Source organism: Tamandua tetradactyla, chromosome X, assembly GCF_023851605.1.
Source record: "Tamandua tetradactyla isolate mTamTet1 chromosome X, mTamTet1.pri, whole genome shotgun sequence".
Taxonomy (NCBI): Eukaryota; Metazoa; Chordata; class Mammalia; order Pilosa; family Myrmecophagidae; genus Tamandua; species Tamandua tetradactyla.
In genome coordinates this window covers 107,791,368-107,803,804 of record NC_135353.1, presented here as the reverse complement: position 1 = coordinate 107,803,804, position 12,437 = coordinate 107,791,368, and the positions used below count along the sequence as shown (strand labels likewise).

Sequence of the window (12,437 nt, the reverse complement as noted above, 5' to 3'; positions counted from 1 at the left end):
TAGAAGAGAACTTCCTTAAAATGATAAAGGGAATATATGGAAAACCCACAGCTAACATCATCCTCAATGGGGAAAAACTGAAAACTTTCCCCCTAAGAGCAGGAACAAGACAAGGATGTCCACTATCACCACTCTTATTCAGCACTGTGCTGGAAGTTCTAGCCAGAGCAATTAGACAAGAAAAAGAAATGCAAGGCATCAAAATTAGAAAGGAAGAAGTAAAACTCTCACTATTTGCAGATGGTATGATACTATATGTCAAAAACACTGAAAAATCCACAGCAAAACTCCTAGAGCTAATAAATGAGTACAGCAAAGTGGCAGGTTACAAAATCAGCACTCAAAAATCTGTAGTGTTTCTATACTGTAGTATAGAACTACATGAACAGTCTGAGGGGGAACTCAAGAAAAAATTCCATTTATAATTGAAACCAAAAGAATAAAATATTGGGGCGGGCCGCGGTGGCTCAGCGGGCAAAGTGCTTGCCTGCTATGCCGGAGGACCTCGGTTCGATTCCCGGCCCCAGCCCATGTAACAAAAACGGAGAAACAGAATACAATAAAACAAGAAAATGTTTAAAAATGTTTCCCTTTCTTCCTTCCTTCCTTCCTTCTATCCTTCCTTCCTTCTCTCTGTCTTTAAAAAAAAAAAAAAAAAGAATAAAATATTTAGGAATAAATTTAACTAAAAACACAAAAGACCTATGCAGAGAAAACTATAGGAAATTGTTGAAAGAAATCACAGAACACCTAAATCAATGGAAGGGGATTCCATGTTCATGGATTGGAAGACTAAATATAGTTAAGATGTCAATTCTACCTAAATTGATTTACAGATTCAATGTACTACCAATTAAAATCCCAAAAACTTACTTTTCAGAAATAGAAAAAACAATAACAAAATTACCTGGAAGGATAGGATACCCTGAATAGCTAAAAGTATCCTGAGAAAGAAAAATGAATTTGGAGGTCTCATGCTACCTGACTTTAAGAAGTATTATGAAGCTACACTGGTCAAAACAGTATGGTACTGGCATAAAGATAGAAATACTGACCAATGGAATTGAATGGAGTGTTCAGATATAGACCCTCTCATCTATGGACAATTGATCTTAGATAAGGCAGTCAAGCCAACTCACCTGGGACAAAACAGTCTCTTCAATAAATGGTGCCTAAGGAACTGGATATTCACATGCATAACAATGAAAGAGGATCCATATCTCACATCCCATACAAAAATTAACCCAAAATGGATCAAAGACCTAAACATTAGATCTAAGACCATAAAAATTTTAGAAGAAAATGTAGGTTAAATATAAATCTGATAATAGGAGGTGGTTTCCTAAACCTTACACTCAAAGCACGAGCATTGAAGAAAGAAATAGATAAATGGGAACTCCTCAAAATTAAACACTTTTGTGCATCAAAGAACATCGTCAATGAAGTAAAAAGACAGCTTACACAATGGGACACAATATTTGGAAATGATATATCAGATAAAGGTCTAGTCTCATGAATATATAAAGAGATTGTTCAACTCAACAACAAAAAAACAAACAACCCAATTACAAAATGGGTGAAAGACTTGAACAGACACTTCTCAGAAGAGAAAATAGAAATGGCCAAAATGCACATGAAAAGATGCTCAACTTCCCTCGGTTTTAGGGAAATACAAATCAGAACTCAAATGAGATATCATCTCACACCTACCAGAATGGCATTATCAATAAAACAGAAAACGACAAGTGCTGGAGAGGACGTGGAGAAAGAGGCAGACTTATCCACTGTTGGTGGGAATGTCAAATGTTACAACCACTGTTGTACCATTTGAAGGCAGTTTGGTGGTTCCTCAGGAAGCTAGGTATAGAATTGCCATATGACCCAACAATACCATTGCTAGGTATCTACTCAGAAGACATGAGGGCACGGAAACAAATGGACATTTGCACACCAATATTTATAGCAGCATTACTTACAATTGCAAAGAGATGGAAATAGCCCAAATGTCCATCAACAGACGAGTGGCTAAATAAGCTGTAGTACAAACATATGATGGAATATTATGCAGCTGTAAGACAGAATAAAGTTATGAAGTATGTAACAACATGGATGGACCTTAAGGACATTATGCTCAGTGAGATTAACCAGAAAGAAAAGAACAAATACTGTATGGTCTCACTAATATTAAAGAACTAACATTAAGGAATAAACTTGGATAATTTCAGTTAAGAACAGAGGTCATCAGGAGATAGATATAGTGTAAATATAGGGTAGTTGGAACTGAAGGGATACAGATGGTGAACAGGACTGATTGTAAAAATTCATAAATGTATAGCACAATACTGAAATACAATAATGTTAGAACCTTGAATGAAGCTGAATGTGAGAATGATAGAGGGAGGAGGCCTGGGGGCACAAATGAAATCAGAAGGAAAGACATATGACAAAGACTGAAATGGTATAATCTAGGGATGCCTAGAGTGTATGATAGTGACTAAATCTACAAATTTAAAAATGTTTTGCATAAGGAAGAACAAAGGAATGTCAATAATGCAGGGTGTTGAAAATAGATGGTAATTAATATTTTAAAACTTTAACTTATGTGTGAGATTAAAGCAAAAAAAATGTTATTTGGTACAAAATTTATATTTGACTAGTGCATTTCCTAATATAACTTAGGTGGACAGCTTAATTAGAACCATAGTACTTGGAAACTTGAGTATGGCATGACATTTTGTAGGTTTGTCCAGAGTGATTTGAAGAGTGAACAAAAATGTATTTACAAAGTCCCCTTGGGGGAATGAGAAAAAGGGGGAAGATTCAACTTCTCCAAGTGGAGAATTCTTGATATTCTCACAAGCAGTGGGGCTAACAAAAGCAATAGGCCGAGCCCTCAATCTTGTGGTTTCTTCATAAGAAACTTAATCCCACAAAGGACAGGTGAAGCCTACTTAAAATTAGGCCTAAGAGTCACCCCCAAGAGAATCTTTTCTGTTGCTCAGATGTGGCCTCTCTCTCTCAGCCAACACAACGAGCAAACTCACTGCCCTCCCCCTCTCTATGTGCGACATGACTCCTAAGGGTGTGGACCTTCCTGGCAACATGGGACAGAAATCCTAGAATGAGCTGGTACTCAATACCAAGAGATTGAGTAAACGTTCTTGACCAAAAGGGGGAAGAGCAAAATGAGGCAAAATAAAGTGTCAATGGCTGAGAGATTCCAAACAGAGTTGAGAGGTTATCCTGGAGGTTATTCTTATGCATTAAATAGATATCACCTGTTTAGTTAAGGTGTAATGGAGAAGCTGGAGGGAACTGCCTGAAAATGTAGAGCTGTGCTGCAGTAGCCATGTTTCTTGAAGATGATTGTATAATGATATAGCTTTCACAGTGTGACTGTGTGGTTGTGAATACCTTGTGTCTGATGCTCCTTTTATCTACCTAATTGACAGATGCGTAGAACATATGGAATAAAAATAAATAAATAATAAGGGGAATGAATGTTAAAATTAAAAAGAACTCCATTCTAACAGGTGTGAAATCATATCTCATGGTTTTAATTTGTATTTCCCTAATAGCTTGTAACACTCATTAGCTTTTCATGCGTTTTTTAGTCATTTTCATTTCCTCTTTGAAAAATACCTATTCAAGTCTTTTGCTTATTTTTTAATTGGGTTGTATATCTTTTATTATTCAGTTGTGGGATTTCTTTGTATACCCTGGATATTAAATATTTATCAAACATGTGGTTTCCAAATATATTCTTCTATTGAGTAGTCTACCTTTTCACCTTTTTGACAAAGTCCTATGAAGCACAAAAATCTTCTCTTTTGAGGATGTATTATGTATCTATTTTTTTCTTTCATTGCTTGTGCTTTGGTTCCCAAGTCTAAGAAATCAGTTCCTATCACAAAATCTTAAAGATGCTTCTCTATATTTTCTTCTAGGAGTTCTGTGATCCTGGCTCCCATATTTAGGTCTTTCATCCATCATGAGCTAATTTATGCATAAGGTGTGAGATAGGGGTCATCTTTCATTCTTTTGGATATGCATATCCAGTTCTCTCTGCCCGTTTGTTGAAGAGTCTGTTCTGTTCCTATTGAGCAGACTTGGCGACCTTGTCAAAAATTAATTAATCACAAATTTGTGGGTCTACTTCTGAACTCTCATTTTGGTTCTATTGTTCAATATGTCTAACTTCATGCCAGTACCATGCTGGGTTTTTTTGTTGCTGTCATTCTGCTAACTTCATTCTCTATACACACCTTGGGTAAAGTAAGAACCAAACAAGACTTCCAGTCACATCCCCATACCCACTCCACTTTTGAATCTTTAGAAAGTAACTAATAGTTAATACTGGTAAGGATTCCAAGATTGCAAAATTTCCACGGTAGAGCAAACCTCTGCATTTGGTTTCTGAAAGAAAGATGAAGAGTGGAAGGGACCAGAGGGGTCTCTTTTCCAAGCTTAGCCTCACACCAACACAAGAGAGTTTCCCACCTGCAACAAAAAGCAGCCTATAAATCACACATAGCCATATAATGCACTTAAATTGGGAGAGTCAATCGCCTTAGGAAATGTAAATTAAGTATATTGGTCTTTGCTGAACAAAATTGTCATGTCTGATTTTCTCTTCCTGAAAACTAAGACTGCTGTGACCTTTCAGCTGGATTTTAAAATGTTATTCAACATAACTCTTTAAAAAAAAGGTTAGGTTGAATTTTTTTAAATGACTGATGCAAACAACTTCACAAATATGCACATAAATGTTCAAATAATGTCACTAAGCAACATGGTGTATAAATATGTATTCAGTGTGACATACATACTGACTTTGCCAGTTTGAAAGGATGTATGTCCCCTAGAAAAGCCATGTTTTAATCTAAATCCCATTTCATAAAGGCATAATAATCCCTATTCAATACTGTATGTTTGAAACAGTAATCAGATCATCTCCCTGGAGATGTGATTTAATCAAGAGTAGTTGTTAAGCTAGATTAGGTGATGGCATGTCTCCACCCATTTGGGTGGGTCTTGATGGGTTTCTGGAGTCCTATAAAAGAGGAAACATTTTGGAGAATGAAAGAGATTTGGAGAGAGCAGAGAATTCTGTAGCACCACAAAGCAGAGTCCACCAGCCAGTGACCTTTGGAGATGAAGAAGGAAAATGTATTCCAGGGAGCTTCATGAAACAGGAAGCCAGGAGAATAAGCTAGCAGATAATGCCATGTTTGCCATGTGCCCTTCTGGATGAGAGAGGAACATTGACTGTGTTCACCATGTGCCTTTCCAAATGAGAGAGAAACTCTGACTGTGTTCACCATGTGCCTTCTCACTTGAGAGAGAAGCCCTGAACTTCATCGGCCTTCTTGAACCAAGGTATCTTTTCCTGGATGCCTTTGATTGGACATTTCTATAGACTTGTTCTAATTGGGACATTTTCTGAGCCTTAGAACTGTAACCTAACAACTTATTAAATTCCCCTTTTTAAAAGTCATTCCATTTCCGGTATATTGTATTCTGGCAGCTAGCAAGCTACAACATATTTTGGTACCAGGAGTGGGGTGCTGCTGTGGTTTGCAAATATCAAACATGTTGGAATGGCTTTTTAAATGGATAAGAGGAAGAATCTGGAAGAGTTGTGAGGAACTTGATAGAGAAAGTCTAAAATGCTTTGGAGAGACTGTCAGTAGAAAGGTGGACTCTAAAGCTACCTGTGATGAAGCTCTAGACAGAAATGAGGCATGTATTATTTCAGACTGGAAGGAAGATGAACCTTGTTTTAAAATGGCAGATAATCTGGCAAAATTGACTAGTGGCTTTGGCTAGAAGGCAGATTTTAAAAGCCATGAACTTGGATATTTAGCAGAAGAGATCTCCAAATTAAATGTGGAAAGTGCAGCCTGGTTTCTCCTCACAGCTTATAGTGAAATGTGACAGGAAAGAGATAAGCTGAGAAATGAACTCTTGGGTACAAAGAAACAAGAAATTGGTGTTCTGGAAAATTCTGGGCTTCAAGTAAGGGAGACCCCAAAGAATAGTTCTCCATGTGAGGATTTGGCCAAATGTGGAACCAGTCAGCCATTTCAGAGAAGGCCAGGGTCGCACATGGAGCTATCCAGGAAAGATTTGTGGAAACTCCTTATGTCTGACAGGCATGATCTAAGGCTACTGCATAGAAAGCCAACAAGAGTGCTGTGGGACCTGTATAAACAGAGCTGCTGCCAGTCTGGACTTCAGGGGGGGATTCAGAGAAGGTACACATTGGAGGAAAAATAACTTCAGAGGGAAAACCACGGAGGCTGAGGTCTGAAGTCAAGAAGCCTCTGGCCAGGAGAGCGGACCCAGCCAAGCCTGTGGAGAGGGTGAGTTTGCCCCAAAGGCAGAGGATGGGCCTTCCACCTCATTGCAGTGGAAGAGTCATGCTGCCTCAGGCCTTGGGAAGTGTGGAGCACATTCCTTGGGGTTTCATTCCTGACTGTGTTTGCCATGTGCTTTCCACTTGAGAGAGAAACCCTGAACTTCATCGGCCTTCTTGAACAGAGGTATCCTTTCCTGGATGCCTTTGATTGGACATTTCTATAGACTTGTTCTATTTGGGACATTTTCTGGGCCTTAGAACTGTAAACTAGCAACTTATTAAATTCCCCCTTTTAAAAGCCATTCCATTTCTGGTATATTGCATTCTGGCAGCTAGCAAACTACAACACTGACCATAATAGCAAACATACTGTTAACAAAAAAGAATTTTCATGAAGAAAAGTCACCTGTTCATGTCAGAATACTGAGGTGGAAAGGAGGCATACCTAGAGATAAAACCTGCCTACCCCTGCACCTAACCCATGAAGCCATACCTTTGGATCTTTGGTCAAAATAAGTATCACTGCAGTGGCACTTGCTAGATCCCTGTTGCTCAGAACTTCAGTGTACACTGTGATCTCTAGAGGGCTCACCCAAGTGGATTGCTACAACCCAGCCCAATTTGCTTCAGTAGGTGTGGGGTGGGACCCAATAATTTGAATTTCTAACAAGTTCCTAAGGTGATGTGGCTGATCTGGGAGCTACACTTTGAGAACCACTGGAGTGCTTGGCACTTAGTAAAGACATCCACTCCTGTCCTACGGCCTTCTCCTGCTTACTCAGGAGAAAGACAACCCTAACCCATTCTTCCCTGGCTTACCTGCACTTCAGCAGTGGGCATGCGTGATTATAATTGGTTTTCCCACTTTGCCTACTGTTTTGACCTGGCAGAATAACAAAATTGGCAGAATACTCATCTTGGAATTGAAAACACCTTACCCCCTGGATGTTATGTCCCACATAAGTGGGGAGGGTAATTATTTCCCCAAGTGTCTTTCTGCATGAGGAGAATAAAAATGCATAATATATATACACACACACATAACAGATACGAAGTAGGCCAGAAACTCCAACTAATAAATATTCTTCAGGTTTTTGTTTTTTATAATTTGCATGAATAAAGAGTGTTCTGTCTCTGTTCAAATCTTCATGGCAAAAAAAATGAAGAAAGCTGAGTATAATATATACATTCTTTTCTGTCCTGAAAGAAAATATAGTTACATTTAATATACAGTGCCCATGCCACATATTTTCTTAAAGTCAATAAAATCCTGATTTTCTGTACCTTGAGGGTGATGCAGCAGAAGGCAGAAAAATTCCAAAACCATTTATGATTAAATTTAGCTATGTTAACTGATCACATACACCCTGCCAATTTGGCTCATAATATACTAGTTTAGGCAGTGTTGATTATCCAAGTGTACTAGTTTCACTAAAATACATCTTCAAGATAATACCTGAAGACCTTTGCTAATACTGTCAATTAAATGTTCTTATTTAATGATTCATCCATCAAGTAGAAATATATACAACAGTTATTTGTACACATTTTTCTCCTGCCCTTTAGTTGGTGACTTATAACCACTGTTTACTGAGCACATAGAAAGGCAGAAAAGGATATAAAATATTTAAAGGGTCATCATCAAAATAGCCACCTGGATTTTAAATTTACTTTTTGTACTTTTTGTATTATCTATCTAGGTACTGTGCTAATTAATTATATTTTACTGAGTCCTTTTGATGCTAGAAAGATAAATATTAAAAAATAAAAACTGGCTTTTATATTTTAAAATAAGCCTCCCATCCACACCTACTTACCAAGTATTTTAAAGCAGAAAATCAATCTAGTTATTTTAGGCACTAATGTAATATTTCCTAAAAAACAATTCTTACAAGTACTTCATACCTTTTAGGACCAGTAAAAAATTCAGTGGATTTATTTACTCTGAGGTTTCATGGAAAGTGGGAGTACAGATATGTCAATAGAAGAGGGACCGAATATAATAAAAAGATGAAGGAAAGATAGCTCAGCAGCTCTGACATCCTACCTGTCAGGGGTAAAACATGTTCATGTGTTTCCATGGACAAAAAGCTTAAGTTCTCCAAAAGAACTAGTTATTTTGGGTTCTATGTCTAGCAATTTCTTTAGGCTTCAAAAGCCAATTGAATTTAAATTGGGGGGAGTATTAAAAAAATGTGTGGGTGATAATCATTAAAGCATGAAATCAACTTCCTAGGAGGTAAATCACAACTCTCCAGAAACTGGGTTTTATATTTTAAAATAAGCTTCTCCTCCACACCTATTTCCCAAGTATTTTAAAGCAGAAAATCAACAGAAATACAAAAAAGATCAGGAAGGGAACAGCCAGTACCTCTCTCAAGATGCACAATGAAGAAATCCAATGGAAGTCACAAGATGTTGTGATTCAAGGATTTAAATTAACTTCCTTGTGGTAGAAGATAGTGTTTCATAATGGAAGCATAGTATTGCTCATTCAGACAGACACATATCATTATTGCTGAGATACCTCTTTGCGACAATTTTGAAATCCAAATTTAACTCTAGAAAATATAAATCTAGGATATGAATTTGAAGATAGGCAGTACAAACAGCAATTAGTTAAGTGGTACCTGCCTGAAACAATCATTATTTTTCCTTTAAGGCTACAGAAAATATGTACATAAACAAGGCAATTAATTCTAATAATAAAAACACCCCACTAGTAACAGCTGAGGTCTCCAGTCAGATTCCATGGTGAGATATGTTGTATCATAGTCTATTCCAAAAGTCTACTTTCTTGTGTGCCTGCAGGGTTACGATCAATTCTTTCTGGAAAAATTAGCTTCTCACAAGCAGCCTCCTTTATTGGTAAATACTGGGATATTTCATTAGGTTCCGTGAAGAGGAAAGGTGAAACGTGCATTTAATTAGCAATTTTGCTCTCCTGCGATGTATATTCTCGAAACGTACAGGTCTTGCTGGCCTCATTGTAAAGTCTTGTGTCATTTTTCCTGATAAGTGCTTCATCAATTCTCAAGAAAAACATTAACAGCAGGAAAAAGCTAGAAGGCATTACTCTAATTTTCACACTCAGGCTTGAAACTCCATGATCGTGAAGTTCATCCTCAAACAGGAGAATGTCTTCAAAAAACTTAATCTGTTCTCTGGCCTTCAACTTCTCTGTATCTTTATGATATGTTATAGGTACAATCTTTAACCTAAGTGATCCGCCAAGTAATGCTCCTTTCTAATCTGTTGTATAGGTCCAATCGTATGGCTTAATAACATCTTCGGAGTGTTCACCTTCGGTCCTGCTTTCCTGCCACCCTTCAGCACATGCTACTTCGACTATTCCTTGGTACTTATTTACACATCTTAAGGCATCTGTAGCATTGACCTCAATCCTAAAGCTAGAGCCATGCAGGATTCTTGGATTCTTAAAACATTGTTTCCAAACATCATTTCATGGAGAGATGGCATATACAATTCATCAGTTAACTTCTCCACCTCCGCTGACTTCATGATGTGGGTCTTGGCAGCCGTCAGCTTCCAGGGCCAGAAAGAGAAGTCATGGTGGCTGCTCTGGAAGCCATGGTTCATCATGGCCAAGACCGGGAGGCGGGGACTGCGAGGAACAGGCTGGAAAGGAAGCGGCCGCAGTGATGGGGACAGCAGACACCCGTTCCTCAGCTTCCTTCCTTCCCAGTCCCCTCGGCTTCCAAGCCCTTACCAGGCCCTGCCTGCTTCACCCCGTCACCCACCACAACTTCATTATTCTTTTTCAAGATGCTTTTGGCTGTTAGGGACCCCATTACCCTTCCAAATAAATTTGATAATTGACCTTTCCATTTCTTCAAAGTAGGCTGTTGGAATTTTCATTGGGTTTCACTGATTCTGTAAATCGGTTCGGGTAAAGTTGACAATGATATTTAGTCTTATAATCCATGAACACAGAGGGTTCTTCCATTCATTTATGTCTGCTTTGATTTTTTTTAGCAACATTTTGTAGTTTTCTGAAAACACATCCTTTACATCCTGATTAAATTTATTCCTAGATATTTGATTGTTTTGTTTGCAGCTGTAAATGCATTTTTCTCTTGATTTCTTCTTCACGTTGCTCATTCATAGTGTATAGAAACACTACTGATTTTTGAGTGTTGCTCTTGGATCCCAACACTTTGCTGAATGTTTATTAATTCTAGTAGCTTTATTGTAGATTTTTATGGACTTTTTAGATATAGGATCAATGTCACCTACAAATAGTGAAAGTTTTACTTCTTTCTTTCCTATTTGGAGTCCTTTTATGTCTAGTTAGCTCTAGCTAGAACTTCAAGCACAATAATTTTTTTAATGTAAAGCTTTTATTATATGAAATGTATAGTTTAAACTGCTTTTACTTATAATTATGTTTTCAAGTCTTTTCCCACATCCATATAAGTAGAGGATGATATAAGCCCCTGTTTTCCCTCATCCAGCTTGAACAGTTATCAACTAACAGCCCATCTTGCTTCTTTTGAACCCCCATCCCAGATGTCATCATTTAAAAAAAAAATTTTATTGACACATCACACATATGGTCCATACATGGTGTACAATTAGTGGCTCACAATATCATTTACTTGCGTATTCATCAACATGATAATTTTTTAGAACATTTGCATCACTCCAGAAAAAGAAATAAAAAGAGAAAAGAAAAAACTCATACATCCCATACCCCTTACCCCTCCCTCTCATTGACCACTAATTTTTCTATCTACCCAATTTATTTTACCCCTTTTTCTCTCTATTATTTATTTATTTATTATTCTTTTTTTTAACTTATCTGTCCATACCCTGGATAAAAGAGGCAGCAGACACAAGGTTTTCACAATCATATAGTCACCTTGTAAAAGTTATATCTTTATACAATCGTCTTCAAGAATCAAAGCTGCTGGAATACAGCTCAACAGTTTCAGGTATTTCCCTCCAGCCACTCCAATATACCCTAAACTAAAAAAGGATATTATATAAAGCATGAGAATAACCTCCAGGGTAACCTCTCGACTCTTTGAAATCTTTCAGCCACTGAGACTTTTTTTTTAATCTCATTTCTCTCTTCCCCCTTTTTGTCAAGAAGGTTTTCTCAATCCCGTGATGCTGGTCCTTGCAAATCACAGGAGTCCTGTCACCCACACCCCTAGGATTTATGTCTCACGTAGAAGGGAGGGCAGTGGGTTCACCTGCCAAGTTGGTCAAGCACAATATTGAATAATAGTGGTGAATATTGGGCATCCCTATGTAGTTCCATTTCTTAAAGGGAACGTTCAATCTTTCACCATTAAGTACAATGCTAGCTGTGGGCTTCCATATATGTCCATTATCATGTGGAAGAAGTTTCCTTCTCCTTCTAAATTTTGAAATGTTTTTATCAAGAATGGATGCTGGATTTTGTAAATGACTTTTCTCTGTCAATTGATGTGATCATGTGGTTTTCTCCCTTTGTCTAGTTAATATGGTATTTTACATTAATTTATTTTCTTGTGTTGAACCACCCTTGTATAGTTGGAACAAAACCAACTTGATCGTGTTGTATAATTATTTTAACGTGTTCTTGCATTTGATTTCCTGGCATTTGTTGAGGGTTTTTGTGTCTAATAGTCATTAGAAAGATTGGTGTGTAATTTTCTTTTCTTGGAGTATCTTTATCTCACTTTTGTATCAGAATGATGCTGGTTTCATGGAATGAGTTAGGTAGTGCTCCCTCTTCTTCAATTTTTTGCAAGGTTTTGAGCAGGATTTTTATTAATTGTTCTCGGAATTATTGGTAGAATTCACCTTGAAGCCATCTGGTCTTGGGCTATTTTTTTGCTGGGAAGTTTTTGATGACTGTTTCAATCTCTTTAGTTGTGATTTATTTGTTGAGGTCTTCTATTTCTTCTAGAGTCAATGTTCGGCATTTCTGTGTTTCTAGGAATTTTCCATTTCAGCTAAATTGTCTAGTTTCTTGGCATAAAGTTGCTCATAGTATCCTTTTATGATCAATTTTATTTTTGCTGATTCAGTAATGTCCTCCATCTCATTTCTGATTTTATTTGCA

At 37.4% G+C, this 12,437-nt stretch overlaps 1 protein-coding gene and 1 pseudogene across 1 annotated transcript in view; one reads left to right on the top strand and one right to left on the bottom strand.

Moving 5' to 3' along the window:
• Nucleotides 1-12,437, top strand: part of ZC3H12B (zinc finger CCCH-type containing 12B) — a 154,383-nt gene that overhangs the window by 104,119 nt on the left and 37,827 nt on the right. The gene's annotated exons all lie outside the window — the stretch shown is intronic.
• On the bottom strand, nucleotides 9,138-9,964 carry LOC143671446 (TIP41-like protein pseudogene; annotated as a pseudogene).